This window comes from Haliotis cracherodii, unplaced genomic scaffold, assembly GCF_022045235.1.
Source record: "Haliotis cracherodii isolate W230 unplaced genomic scaffold, xgHalCrac1.p SCAF_2, whole genome shotgun sequence".
NCBI classification, from domain to species: Eukaryota; Metazoa; Mollusca; class Gastropoda; order Lepetellida; family Haliotidae; genus Haliotis; species Haliotis cracherodii.
Window position 1 is genome coordinate 24,880,552 of NW_027266275.1, and position 14,795 is coordinate 24,895,346.

The following is a 14,795-nucleotide window of genomic DNA, read 5'->3' on the forward strand; positions in this document are numbered from 1 at the left end:
CTGCAATTCCGATGTGTCTGAGCGTACATGTGTTTATCTCTGTGGTCTGGATACGTACATGTTTTTGTTTAACTGTATTGCCGCTCGTCCTGTACAGTGTCTCTGTGCGTGTGTGTTTGCCATAGCCTATATCAAACCTTTTCTTCCGCTCATGAGAGTCGAACGTATCTACACGTGGATACAGGGGATTTTTCGAAGCAAACAAACATCTATACATCGAATATTTTATGCGGAATACAAAATTACGTGTCACACATTATGACGAACCATTTTGGTTATATATTTTCAACACAATGTACCAATCACTCAACATGAATGACCAAATCTTAAACTGCACCCATCCTTTTCCCAAGCTATATCCTCTCCTTGGTACCCCAGTATTCATCATTAGGTACTTATATTACTTCTTGTAATCAATTATGCCCGTATGCTCCCCGGAGTCTGTACATATGAACGTTCTCGTTCCTCTTCCCCCTCCTGTAATCGAACTGAACTGACAAAATGTCTTATGACATAGTCATTTTGACGTGTTGCCTTCTCACTTTGATTCATCATGATTTCGTCCCCTAGAGCATTAGGTGTCTCTGGTACATACGCGGTGTTCGCATGGCACCACCATCTGCGTCCCTGTGTTATCGGGACTGAAGTACTCCTCAAGGATGAATCTAAGATGTTGTATATGATAAGTAGGTCCAGGTCCCCGCCCGGAGATATGTGACCATCTTTCATTCATCAGAGTCTGAACAAAGCTGACTAGCCCCAACAAGGAAGATATCGTTGATATGAACATCGTTATAACCAAGAAATGCAAACACAACAAAGGAACCCATGGATGAAAACGATCCTATTCATAATAGCAGACATCGATTTCTTCGAAAGAGAAATATGTGAAACACAGCGGCTCGGAGAACTCTCTGAACAGCCCGGTCGATATAAGGAAAAAGTCTTTCCATAACCTCACGGTTCCGCTTACATGTAGAATTAATACATCGGAAGGCAATACTACGCTCTCGATAATTGATTAATCGACAGAGCACTTGTAGGCAGAGAGCCTATGCGTTGACAACAGGTACGGAAGTCCTGGCCAGGCAGGGGGGTTGAGCTTTGTGACAAAAATGGTGCACTAGTTTATCTAGTTATTACCACCGCGGCACAGACATTCCAACAGTGATCAGATCGATTCTGAAATGTACATGATGCTATGAAGTCCCTTCACACCGAGGACAGAAAATGGACCGTTCGGTTTGCTGTTGTGCCACCGCCTCGAAAAATACCCTCTTTCGTTGAGAGCGGAGGAAGAGCGCCGAGACACTCAATTTGTGTCTGCTCTCTCTGCAGTTGACACTAAGCAGCAGACGACAGTAGCAGACGAAGAAGAGTGAAACGTAATCTCAGAGAGAATATAACAACGATTGTATCCACTGGAAACAAGCATTTATAAAGCCAGTGCTCGCTATCCTCAACAGCTGATGCGTTGTTGTCAACTATATATGACTATAAATCATGCATAATTCTGTATCGATCGCTACAGACGAGTCCGCCGATCTGACGCTTCGCCTCTTTCTAGCCTAGTTATTGGTACCATGCCTCGGCAACAGGCCATGTGTGATGGTAGCGGGCTTGCTGCAACACCAGAGGCCTGATTCATGGGACAATTTGGATAGGCTTGTCATGGTGAGTTCCCTATACGCCTCATACAGTATTGTGTCATGTGTTAATCATGCCAAATTCATTGATTTTCACGTTTGTAAACATTACGAGGGTGAGATCTGGCGTATGACTGTTAGGACCGTTGTATCAACACAAGCTTTTATTTCCAACCGTATACGATAGACGTGGTGTTTATGCTGTTTTAAACATTCATATTATCTCCTGATTGTTTAGCTGTGTCGCGTTCTAGAGCTTACAGCGAGATGACAGCACCACATGGTGTTGACATCTCCGCTCTTCCATCCACACCATGGTTCCCGCGACACACGCTGTACTTGGGCTTTTAATATGCATTCATGTAATAATGTGATGTAATGAGAGCTGCGAAAACTGTCTCGATAATCAGACCAGTGCATATTTGATATAGTGTTTACCATAAATGTGCAAATATTGACTAATCCCTGTAGCCGATACCATTCGGCCGTGGTTCCATTAACTAGATTCAAATGCATAGGTGGATCCCTGCCACTACTATGTATTATGCTAAGTATAACTCTAGCAGCCGCTGATCGCTGTATCGCAGAACCGTGCACCGCCAAATGCAACTGTTCGACGATATTAATATTACGTCACGCGAAAAATCATTAGATAGAATTGCAGAAATTGTGCGCGCTGCATCGAGAACAAAACACGATCACTTAAATTCATCGTATGATATCACCCCGCATAATACAAGTGTTTATCAAGCCAAGCCCATTAGAATAAGATGACTCCGAGTTAAGTGCAAGATCATTCGCTGGAACATCCAAATGTTGTGGAATAAGGTTATATATGTCTGCCTTTGAGGTTGATATGAACTGTCAGAGATTTCAGGGAAACATGCAATAATTATTTCTGAATGGAACTTGTACGACTCTACATAAATGACATATTTATGATTTTAGACTCAGTAGTGTTTCTGAATCTGAAATTTCTCTGCTGACACCATAGCCTGCTGGTGAAGGAGCCCGCCGCTTTTGTTGTGCCCAATAGGCGCCAATGACTATCAAGAACCCAATCATAATGTCGGCAATATTCATTGCCAGGCAAATAGGGGCATTGATCAAGGAGATTACCATGAAATAAGTACCGGCTCCTCTAACAGACGGGGGACTATCATTAAGTCAGCTGTTTCACTCATCAATTTCTGCCCATGACTGAAAAGCCTTGAAAACCTGCATTACCTTAAGCAAATGATAGCACTCAATTTCATACAGCAGTTATAGGATCCCAAAATATCGAACTTGGACAGTGATACAATTTAATTACGAGAAATTTGCTTTGGGTAAACAGCGCACACCAGTAAAGTAAACAATAGTATATTATTACAAAATGATTCCAAACAGTGAATGAATATGCAGTGACAAAATGGAAGTTGTGAGATGACTCGCTGATGCACCCGTTGGCCCATTGGAGGTCGCCGTGAGATGAGACTATAGGCGTTGTGTATGCACTAGCATAGGGTGTCGGTCTCATCTCTGCTGCAGCCATACTGTGCAACATGGAACCTAATTGATACACACTCGGACTTGCACAATGCATTAAGAACATTATGAATATTTGATTGTGTAGACTGTCAGTGGTGGAAGCGTCAGCATCACGCAATTGTATATGGAGTCGCATATAAAGTAATTACGTGGAAGTCAATGATGTAATAATTATTTGGCGGATATCATAAGTTTTCCGACAACACGTTTTCCCATTCATTACAGTAATGGATGTAGTGGATTATTTCCCACCTGGTCAAGACATGCTAGGCAACGGTTAGTTTATCTCCAGCGGGTGCAACCTATTTTGGGGAACAGTCACTGTGTCAGGGAACAGCCACCCTGTCTCCCATGTGTGCCAAACGTCAGGGAACAGTCAACGTGTCTCCCATCTCATAATGTAACACATATGTTTGGGAATGTCAACTTGTCTCATGGAACACATAGGCTGGGGAATGTCAACTTGTCACATGTAACACATATATTAGGGAATGTCATCTTGTCTCATAAAACCCATATGTTTGGGAATGTCAACTTGTCTCATGGAACACATATGCTGGGAAATGTTAGCTTGTCTCATAGAACACATATGTTTGGTAATGTCAACTTGTCACATGGAACACATATCGTAGGGAATTTCAACTTGTCTCATGTAACACATATGTTTGGGAATGTCAACTTGTCACATGGAACACATATCGTAGGGATTGTCAACTTGTCTCATGGATCACATATGTTTGGGAATGTCAATTTATCTCATGTAACACATATGTTTGGGAATGTCAACTTGTCACATGGAACATATATGTTTGGGAATGTCAACTTGTCACATGGAACACATATGCTAGGGAATGTCAACTTGTCTCATGTAACACATATGTTTGGGAATGTCAACTTGTCACATGGAACACATATCGTAGGGAATGTCAACTTGTCTCATGGATCACATATGTTTGGGAATGTCAATTTGTCTTATGTAACACATATGTTTGGGAATGTCAACTTGTCACAAGGAACATATATGTTTGGGAATGTCAACTTGTCACATGGAACACATATCGTAGGGATTGTCAACTTGTCTCATGTAACACATATGTTTGGGAATGTCAACTTGTCACATGGAACATATCTGTTTGGGAATGTCAACTTGTCACATGGAACACATATGTTTGGGAATGTCAACTTGTCACATGGAACACATAGGCTAGGGAATGTCAACTTGTCTCATGGAACACATAGGCTGGGGAATGTCAACTTGTCACATGGAACACATATGCTAGGGAATGTCAACTTGTCACATGTAACACATATATTAGGGAATGTCATCTTGTCTCATAAAACCCATATGTTTGGGAATGTCAACTTGTCACATGGAACACATATCGTAGGGAATGTCAACTTGTCTCATGTAACACATATGTTTGGGAATGTCAACTTGTCACATGGAACACATATCGTAGGGATTGTCAACTTGTCTCATGTAACACATATGTTTGGGAATGTCAACTTGTCACAAGGAACATATATGTTTGGGAATGTCAACTTGTCACATGGAACACATATCGTAGGGATTGTCAACTTGTCTCATGAAACACATATGTTTGGGAATGTCAACTTGTCACATGGAACATATCTGTTTGGGAATGTCAACTTGTCACATGGAACACATATGTTTGGGAATGTCAACTTGTCACATGGAACACATAGGCTGGGGAATGTCAACTTGTCTCATGGAACACATAGGCTGGGGAATGTCAACTTGTCACATGGAACACATATGCTAGGGAATGTCAACTTGTCACATGTAACACATATATTAGGGAATGTCATCTTGTCTCATAAAACCCATATGTTTGGGAATGTCAACTTGTCACATGGAACACATATCGTAGGGAATGTCAACTTGTCACATGGAACACATATGTTTGGGAATGTCAACTTGTCACATGGAACATATATCGTAGGGATTGTCAACTTGTCTCATGGATCACATATGTTTGGGAATGTCAATTTGTCTCATGTAAAACATATGTTTGGGAATGTCAACTTGTCACATGGAACACATATGTTTGGGAATGTCAACTTGTCTCATGGAACACATAGGCTGGGGAATGTCAACTTGTCACATGGAACACATATGCTAGGGAATGTCAACTTGTCACATGTAACACATATATTAGGGAATGTCATCTTGTCTCATAAAACCCATATGTTTGGGAATGTCAACTTGTCTCATGGAACACATATGCTGGGAAATGTTAGCTTGTCTCATAGAACACATATGTTTGGTAATGTCAACTTGTCACATGGAACACATATGTTTGGGAATTTCAACTTGTCTCATGTAACACATATGTTTGGGAATGTCAACTTGTCACATGGAACACATATCGTAGGGATTGTCAACTTGTCTCATGGATCACATATGTTTGGGAATGTCAATTTATCTCATGTAACACATATGTTTGGGAATGTCAACTTGTCACATGGAACATATATGTTTGGGAATGTCAACTTGTCACATGGAACACATATCGTAGGGAATGTCAACTTGTCTCATGTAACACATATGTTTGGGAATGTCAACTTGTCACATGGAACACATATCGTAGGGAATGTCAACTTGTCTCATGGATCACATATGTTTGGGAATGTCAATTTGTCTCATGTAACACATATGTTTGGGAATGTCAACTTGTCACATGGAACATATATGTTTGGGAATGTCAACTTGTCACATGGAACACATATCGTAGGGAATGTCAACTTGTCTCATGTAACACATATGTTTGGGAATGTCAACTTGTCACATGGAACACATATGCTAGGGAATGTCAACTTGTCACATGGAACACATATGTTTGGGAATGTCAGCTTGTCTCATGTAACACATATGTTTGGGAATGTCAACTTTGTAGAATGGGAAGTTTGTATATACTTTTACAATTTCCATTTTAGTTTGTATGCGATTTTGTTACTCTGTAGCCTTCATATGGATTGTTAAGGAAAGACATGGTCATATGTATTTGTGAGATTGATAGTGTTCACGACACCATATGGATATTCAAGAATGAATAAATATATTTCAAATGGAGGACATGTATATTACATGTATGAAGGTATATGGGTGTGAAATGGACACTCTTGTATATCACATGTTCGTAAGTAGTTTGAATGGGAAATGGATACTCTTGTATATTACATGTATGAAGGTATATGGGTGTGAAATGGACACTCTTGTATATCACATGTTCGTAAGTAGTCTGAATGGGAAATGGATACTCTTGTATATTACATGTATGAAGGTATATGGGTGTGAAATGGACACTCTTGTATATCACATGTTCGTAAGTAGTTTGAATGGGAAATGGATACTCTTGTATATTACATGTATGAAGGTATATGGGTGTGAAATGGACACTCTTGTATACTACATGTACGTAAGTAGTCTGAATAGGAAATGGATACCCTTGTATATTACATGTATGTAGGTATTTGGGTGGGAAATGGATACTCTTGTATATTACATGTATTTGGGTGGCCAGGGTGTGAAATGCCAAGTTAATTGAGGAGTTCTTTTACAGTTACTTTGAATATGCCCTTTAGAATAATACTGCAATAATTACAAGTTAACAGTTAATTTTCACAAGACTAAAGTTGTTTTTAAGAACGGGGGTATTCACTCGAGAAGCGAAAAATGGTATATATAGAGGAAAATATCTCGATTGTGTGCCATTCTATAAGCATTTGTGTATAACTTTTAGTAAAATATTATCTTGAGATAAGCGTACGAAAAGTGCGGCTTTTCCGGCTAGAAAGACTTTTGTTAGGCATTTTTAGGATATTACATAGATTTCCGTGTGAATTATTTTTTTAGGATATTTGATACTAAAATTATGCTTATTTTACTGTATGGGTCTGAGGCTTGGGGTTGGATAGCGATGCACGTGTTTGCACGTAAACGCTTTCTTGGAGTGAAGATCTCGACACCAAATTACACAGTATTGGGTGAATGTGGCAAATACACTTTGTATCTTTTGCAAATAAAAATTTGATAAGTTTATTGCATATGCTAATATAAGATATCCAAAACCGTGTTATAATATGTTTTTGCAAGCAGCAAATAATGATAAAAATAATTGGGTTTCCAAATTGAAGTATTTGTAGTTTCGACATGGATTTGGCTATGTATGGGAATCACAAACAGTAAGAAGTAAAGAATCCTTTATCAGGGAACTAATGCCAAGATAAAAATGAACAGGACTGGCATGCCTTTCTTTTCAGCAATTCTAAAACCAGACATTATACTTTCTTGCAAGGTACATTTGGAACGGAACTATACCTTGAACATATAACAATTGGAAAATTCGTTGCAGTTCCCAAGGTCTCAAAATAGAAATTAGCAGGTACTTCAACATTCCCAGAGATAAGACGCTGTGCACTCTTTGTAATGAAGATTACGTCGAAGATGAATACCGTATTTCTTTACCGGTATATAACACTACGTGGGAAGTACACACCTACTTAATGTATATCATACCCTACGTGTAGTGTAACAAGAACAATAAGCGTTTGGCATCAACGGATAGGAATGAAGTTACCTAGCTATGTATGGTAATTATGCAAATTGCTTCAGAAAGGTCCATGTTGATATGTATATTCATATATGTTATATTCTGACTGACCACCTGTATGAACACGGACCGGAGGCCTACATTCTTCATGAATAAAGATCAATTACATGTATGTAGGTATCTGGATGGGAAATGGATACTGCAACGTATAGGTTTTCCTGGATTGGAAATGGATACTCTTGTATATTACATACATGTGGGTATCTGGGTGGGAAGCCTATATCCTTGCATATTACATGTATGTAGGTATCTGGGTCGGAAATGGATACTCTTGTATATTACACGTATGTAGGTATCTGGGTGGGAAATGGATGTATATTACATGTGTGTAGTTATCTGGGTGGGAAATGGATACCCTTGTATATTACATGTGTGCAGGTATCTGGGTGGGAAAAGGATACTCTTGTATATTACATGTACGTTGGTATCTGGGTGAGAAATGGATACTCTTGTATATTACATGTGTGTAGGTATCTGGGTGGGAAATGGATACCCTTGTATATTACATGTATGTAGGTATATGGGTGGGAAATGGATACTCCAACGTATAAGTTTTCTTGGATGGGAAATGGATACTCTTGTATATTACATGTGTGTAGGTATCTGGATGGGAAATGGATGTATATTACATGTGTGTAGTTATCTGGGTGGGAAATGGATACTCTTGTATATTACATGTGTGTAGGTATCTGGGTGGGAAAAGGATACTCTTGTATATTACATGTATGTTGGTATCTGGGTGAGAAATGGATACTCTTGTATATTACATGTGTGTAGGTATCTGGGTGGGAAATGTATACCCTTGTATATTACATGTGTGTAGGTATCTGGGTGGGAAATGGATACCCTTGTATATTACATGTATGTAGGTATATGGGTGGTAAATGGATACTCCAACGTATAAGTTTTCTTGGATGGGAAATGGATACTCTTGTATATTACATTTGTGTAGGTATCTGGGTCGGAAATGCATGCTCCAACGTATAGGCTTTCTTGGATGGGAAATTGATACTCTTGTATATTACATCTGTGTAGGTATCTGGGTGGGAAATGGATACTCTTGTATAATACATGTATTTAGGTATTTGGGTGGGAAATGGATACCCTTGTATATTACATGTGTGTAGGTGTATGGGTGGGAAATGTATACCCTTGTATATTACATGTATGTAGGTATTTGGGTGGGAAATGGATACTCTTGTATATTACATGTGTGTAGGTATCTGGGTGGGAAATGGATACTCCTGTATATTACATGTGTGTAGGTATCTGGATGGGAAATGGATACTCTTGTATATTACATGTATGTAGGTATCTGGGTCGGAAATTGATACTCCAACGTATAGGTTTTCTTGGATGGGAAATGGATATATTACATGTGTGTAGGTATCTGGGTGGGAATGGATACTCCAACGTATAGGTTTTCTTGGATGGGAAATGGATACTCTTGTATATTACATGGGTGGGAAATTGATACTCTTGTATATTACATGTGTGTAGGTCTCTGGGTGGGAAATGGATACTCTTGTATATTACATGTGTGTAGGTCTCTGGGTGGGAAATTGATGTATGTTACATGTGCGTAGGTATCTTGGTGGGAAATGGATACTCCGACATATAGGTTTTCCTGATGTTTGTCAGTAGTCGCAGTGTTGAAAAGTATGCTTTTTACAATTGCATTGAATAACAATGTTTATACTCGTGCACATTACAATTGTATAGGAGAGTTGAATCATACTGTTTTATACAAAATATGCTCTGTACATTAGTGTAGGTAGTCTTGAATGAGAGATTGTATACACATGTATATCATACATGTGTTGCATGGTTTTATGTATTTGTGTGATTGATGGTGTTTACGACACCACATAGATATTCAAGAATAAATATATATATTTGGACTGCCATAGATAAAGTTATACACTGAGTGTGGTATCCCAACGTATAATATGTCAAATGTGTGTTGGTTGAAACATACACGTTTATCTTGTGTGCAAATCGGTTGCTACTATTGCAAATATATACACATCTGTGCGTGGCAAATGTTCCTGGGCATCACATCTATGTGAGTAGCCTGGATGGGTGGGAAATGGATACTCTTGTATATTACAGGTGTGTAGGTATCTAAGTGGGAAATGGATACTCTTGTATAATACATCTATGCAGATATTTTCTGGGTGGGAAATGGATACTCTTACATGTAGGTTTTCCTGGTGTTTGTCAGTGGACTCAGTTTTAAATAGTATGCTTATCACAATTGTATAGATACTCAGAATAACAATGTATATACTCGAGCACATTACATGTGTATAGATACTCAGAATAACAATGTATATACTCATGCACATAACAATTGTATAGGAAAGTTGGATTATGCTGTTTTTATACAAAATATGTCTGCATACTCGTTTATATTTATGTAGGTAGTCTTGAATAAGAAAATGTATACCCATGTATATTATATATGTGTTGCAGTCTCAATGAGAAATTGATATTGGTGTATATTACATTATGGCAGTAATCGTAATGAGATTTATATACTCGCGTATCTTACATGTATGTAGGTCTTGTAATAAGACACTCGTGTGTGTCATATGTGTGTAGGTCTTTGAATGAGACACTCGTGTATCTTACATCTGTGTAGGTCTTGGAATAAGAAACATGCGTCACATGTGTGTAGGTCTTTGGAATGAGCCGCTCGTGCATCTTACATGTGTGTAACTCTTGGAATGAGACACTCGTGTGTCTTACATATGTGTAGGTCTTTGGAATGAGCCACTCGTGTATCTTACATGTGTGTAACTCTTGGAATGAGACACTCGTGTGTCTTACATATGTGTAGATCATTAAAAGAGCAACTCGTGTATCTTACATGTGTGTAACTCTTGGAATGAGACACTCGTGTGTGTTACATATGTGTAGGTGTTTGGAATGAGACACTCGTGTGTGTTACATATGTGTAGGTGTTTGGAATGAGACACTCGTGTATCTTACATGTGTGTAACTCTTGGAATGAGACACTCGTGTGTCTTACATATGTGTAGGTGTTTGGAATGAGCCACTCGTGTGTCTTACATATGTGTAGATCATTAAAAGAGCAACTCGTGTATCTTACATGTGTGTAACTCTTGGAATGAGACACTCGTGTGTGTTACATATGTGTAGGTGTTTGGAAAGAGCCACTCGTGTATCTTACATGTGTGTAACTCTTGGAATGAGACACTCGTGTGTGTTACATATGTGTAGGTGTTTGGAATGAGACACTCGTGTGTGTTACATATGTGTAGGTGTTTGGAATGAGACACTCGTGAATCTTACATGTGTGTAACTCTTGGAATGAGACACTCGTGTGTCTTACATATGTGTAGGTGTTTGGAATGAGCCACTCGTGTGTCTTACATATGTGTAGATCATTAAAAGAGCAACTCGTGTATCTTACATGTGTGTAACTCTTGGAATGAGACACTCGTGTGTGTTACACATGTGTAGGTGTTTGGAAAGAGACACTCGTGTATCTAACATGTGTGTTGGTCTTGGAATAAGCCACTCATATGTTAAGGTACTTTGAATACTAAATGGATATGCACCGGTTTGTCACATGAATATCGGTAGAAAGATGTACCAGGAGCCTGAATGTCATAGGGCTTGTTTCATGCTATATCCCATGGGTGTAGCCTGTCTGAAATCCATATGGATTGTTGGAAGTGGAGCTGTAGTTGCATTACTAATCGATTGGGTTTATTTGTGATTCTTGTTCCATATTGTTATAAAACATGCAAAGAGCCTGGCGCCCAACGTGATGGGACCCGGTAAAATATACTGTGTTCTATAGAGTAATATTGTAGCAGAACTCGGCAATATCTGCAGAGAGAGATAATTGTGTTGCCTCAACAATGGCGGTCCTTTGTCTAATTGATAATCTTAAAGTAGTTTTCCTGATTCAGTTGCCTGTGGGGGTAAGGTCAAGCACATAACACGAACTATTTTACTCTAGACGAAGTTTGTAATGAGCATATTCGACTAAACTATAGCGCAAGTGAAGAAATACATTAATTATGGCCTATTCATTTGGTTGGGATGGAAGACAATACTCCGTTAATGTCAACACTTGGCGCATGAAGTCTCATGCATACAGCCACTCCACTAGCATCGTTTGAGAAGATAATACAGGTAAACATCATGGTTTGTGGACTCGTTGAAGTTTCGTAGTTCATATCCTGAATATTTCATGATTACAAGTACATCGCGAACAAAACACGTTGCAGTGTATTTGGGGTAAAGGCGGAACCAAATCATGGTATTGATAAGTAACTCGTAGTACTAGTATCGAAAAGTGGGATTGATTGTGTGTGTTTGGCCACCAGTCGGCGGGCTGGCAGCTGTCGATATGACCATTCTACTTCTACACACAAGGTCTCCGGGTAGTTGTGATCACATTTCATGTTGGCTTCATGTGATGTCAGTTGGACACAATCAAATGCGATTGTTGGTGTCACAGCTTTCAGACAGTCCAGCTCCCAAATGATTTTTAGTCGGTTTTTAATCTAGTTTTGGGGACCAGTTGATGCTGCTTGTCGGCACATACAGTCCAATTTCTGGTCCAGTTCAGTGGGAATAGTTAGTGCTATCTGTACGTCAGAAGAACCAGTTGATTTGCCCCAGTTCAGTCGGAATAGTAAGTGCTGTGTGTTCGTAAGTAGAGCCAGTTGGTGGTGTTTATGTTCCTGTTCAGTGGGAATAATTAGTGCTATCTGTACGTCAGTAGAGCCAGTTGGTGTTGTTTATCTTCCAGTTCAGAGGGAATAGTTAGTGCTATTTGTACGCCAGTAGAGCCAGTTGGTGTGCTCCAATTCAGTGGAAATAATTAGTGCTATCTGTACGTCAGTAGAGCCAGTTGATGTGCCCCAGTTCAGTGGGAAAAGTTAGTGCTACCTACGTCAGTAGAGCCAGATAGTGTTTTTTATGTTCCAGTCCAGTTGGAATAATAAGTGCTATTTGTACGTCAGTAGAGCCAGTTGGTGTTGTTTATCTTCTAGTTCAGAGGGAATAGTTAGTGCTATTTGTACGCCAGTAGAGCCAGTTGGTGTGCTCCAATTCAGTGGGAATAATTAGTGCTATTTGTACGTCAGTAGAGCCAGTTGGTGTTGTTTATCTTCCAGTTCAGCGGGAATAGTTAGTGCTATCTGTACGTCAGTAGAGCCAGTTTGTGTGCTCCAATTCAGAGGGAATAATTAGTGCTATCTGTACATCAGTAGAGCCAGTTGTTGTTGTTTATCTTCCAGTTCAGGGGGAATAGTTAGTGCTATTTGTACGTCAGTAGGGCCAGTTGGTGTGCTCCAATTCAATGGGAATAATTAGTGCTATTTGTACGTCAGTAGAGCCAGTTGGTGTTGTTTATGTTCCAGTTTAGTTGGAATAGTTAGTGCTATTTGTACGTCAGTAGGGCCAGTTGGTGTGCTCCAATTCAATGGGAATAATTAGTGCTATTTGTACGTCAGTAGAGCCAGTTGGTGTTGTTTATCTTCCAGTTCAGCGGGAATAGTTAGTGCTATTTGTACGCCAGTAGAGCCAGTTGGTGTGCTCCAATTCAGTGGGAATAATTAGTGCTATTTGTACGTCAGTAGAGCCAGTTGGTGTTGTTTATCTTCCAGTTCAGCGGGAATAGTTAGTGCTATTTGTACGTCAGTAGGGCCAGTTGGTGTGCTCCAATTCAATGGGAATAATTAGTGCTATTTGTACGTCAGTAGAGCCAGTTGGTGTTGTTTATGTTCCAGTTTAGTTGGAATAATTAGTGCTATCTGTACGTCAGTAGAGCCAGTTGGTGTTGTTTATGTTCCAGTTCAGCGGGAATAGTTAGTGCTATTTGTACGTCAGTAGGGCCAGTTGGTGTGCTCCAATTCAATGGGAATAATTAGTGCTATTTGTACGTCAGTAGAGCCAGTTGGTGTTGTTTATGTTCCAGTTTAGTTGGAATAGTGAGTGCGATGTGTACGTCTGTAGAGCCAGTTGTTGGTTTGCTCCAGTTTGAGGGAATAGAAGTTAGTGTCAATTGGTACAGGACTATAGTTCAATAGAGTTAAGTGATATTCGTTAATAGTACTGTAGTTCAGAGGGAATAGTTGATGGCCGTTTACAGTACTCTTGTTCAGTGGGAATAGCTGATGGCCGTTTGCGTCAGTTCAGTAGGTATTGGTAATACTCTCGTTCAATGGGAATAGTTGATCCCTACGTAAGTTCTATTGGTGTTGGCAGGTGTGTCGTTTGTGTATCAGACTGGCGGGAATTGTTCGTGTTATTTGTACATCAGTTCAGTAGAGCCAGGTGGTGTTATTTGTGCTTACCTTTCATGGGAACAGTTGATGTGAGTTTACGCCAGTTCAACAAAAATCAGTTGGGGTTTGTTTGTCAAGTGAAATTTCCATTATACGAGTAAGCTATCCATGCGTCAGGTCCATAAGGTAGACCTTCACTACTGCTTGTGGCCCAAGCCAAGAACATGGTGATGTCAGTGGTGCAAACCAGTTCGTGGTGATTATGTATCCATCCCATCTCAGTGTTCCGGCTGACCCTGCAGTTGAGCTCCCAGATGTGACTTGTTTACGTCCGAGTCCCAGACAATAAGACGAGGTCGTTTGTATTTCGATTCCAAGTATGGCGGAATCAGAAATCAGGTTGTTTGTCTCTGTAGGCGGCGGACTGTCAGACTGAGGTTATTTACCTTTCAGCTGTAGACGACGGTTTGTTTGCCTCAGCTGTAAACGTCGGGTTTATCTGTTGAAGTTGATTGCCTCTAAGCTGTAGACGGCGGGTTTATCAGTTGAAGTTGTTTGCCTCTCAGCTGTAGACGTCGGGTTTATCAGTTGACGTTGTTGGCCTCTAAGCTGTAGACGGCGGGTTTATCAGTTAAAGTTGTTTGCCTCTAAGCTGTAGACGGCGGGTTTATCAGTTAAAGTTGTTTGCCTCTCAGCTGTAGACGGCGGGTTTA

At 39.9% G+C, this 14,795-nt stretch overlaps 1 protein-coding gene across 1 annotated transcript in view; it reads left to right on the top strand.

Moving 5' to 3' along the window:
* The first annotated feature begins 1,083 nt into the window (after nucleotides 1–1,083).
* The window catches only part of LOC139468853 (uncharacterized), a 54,231-nt gene continuing 40,519 nt past the window's right edge, over nucleotides 1,084–14,795 (top strand). Inside the window, exon 1 of the mRNA XM_071250985.1 lies at nucleotides 1,084–1,674. The gene's annotated coding sequence lies outside the window, so the exon portion shown is untranslated. The remainder of the gene's footprint in view (nucleotides 1,675–14,795) is intronic.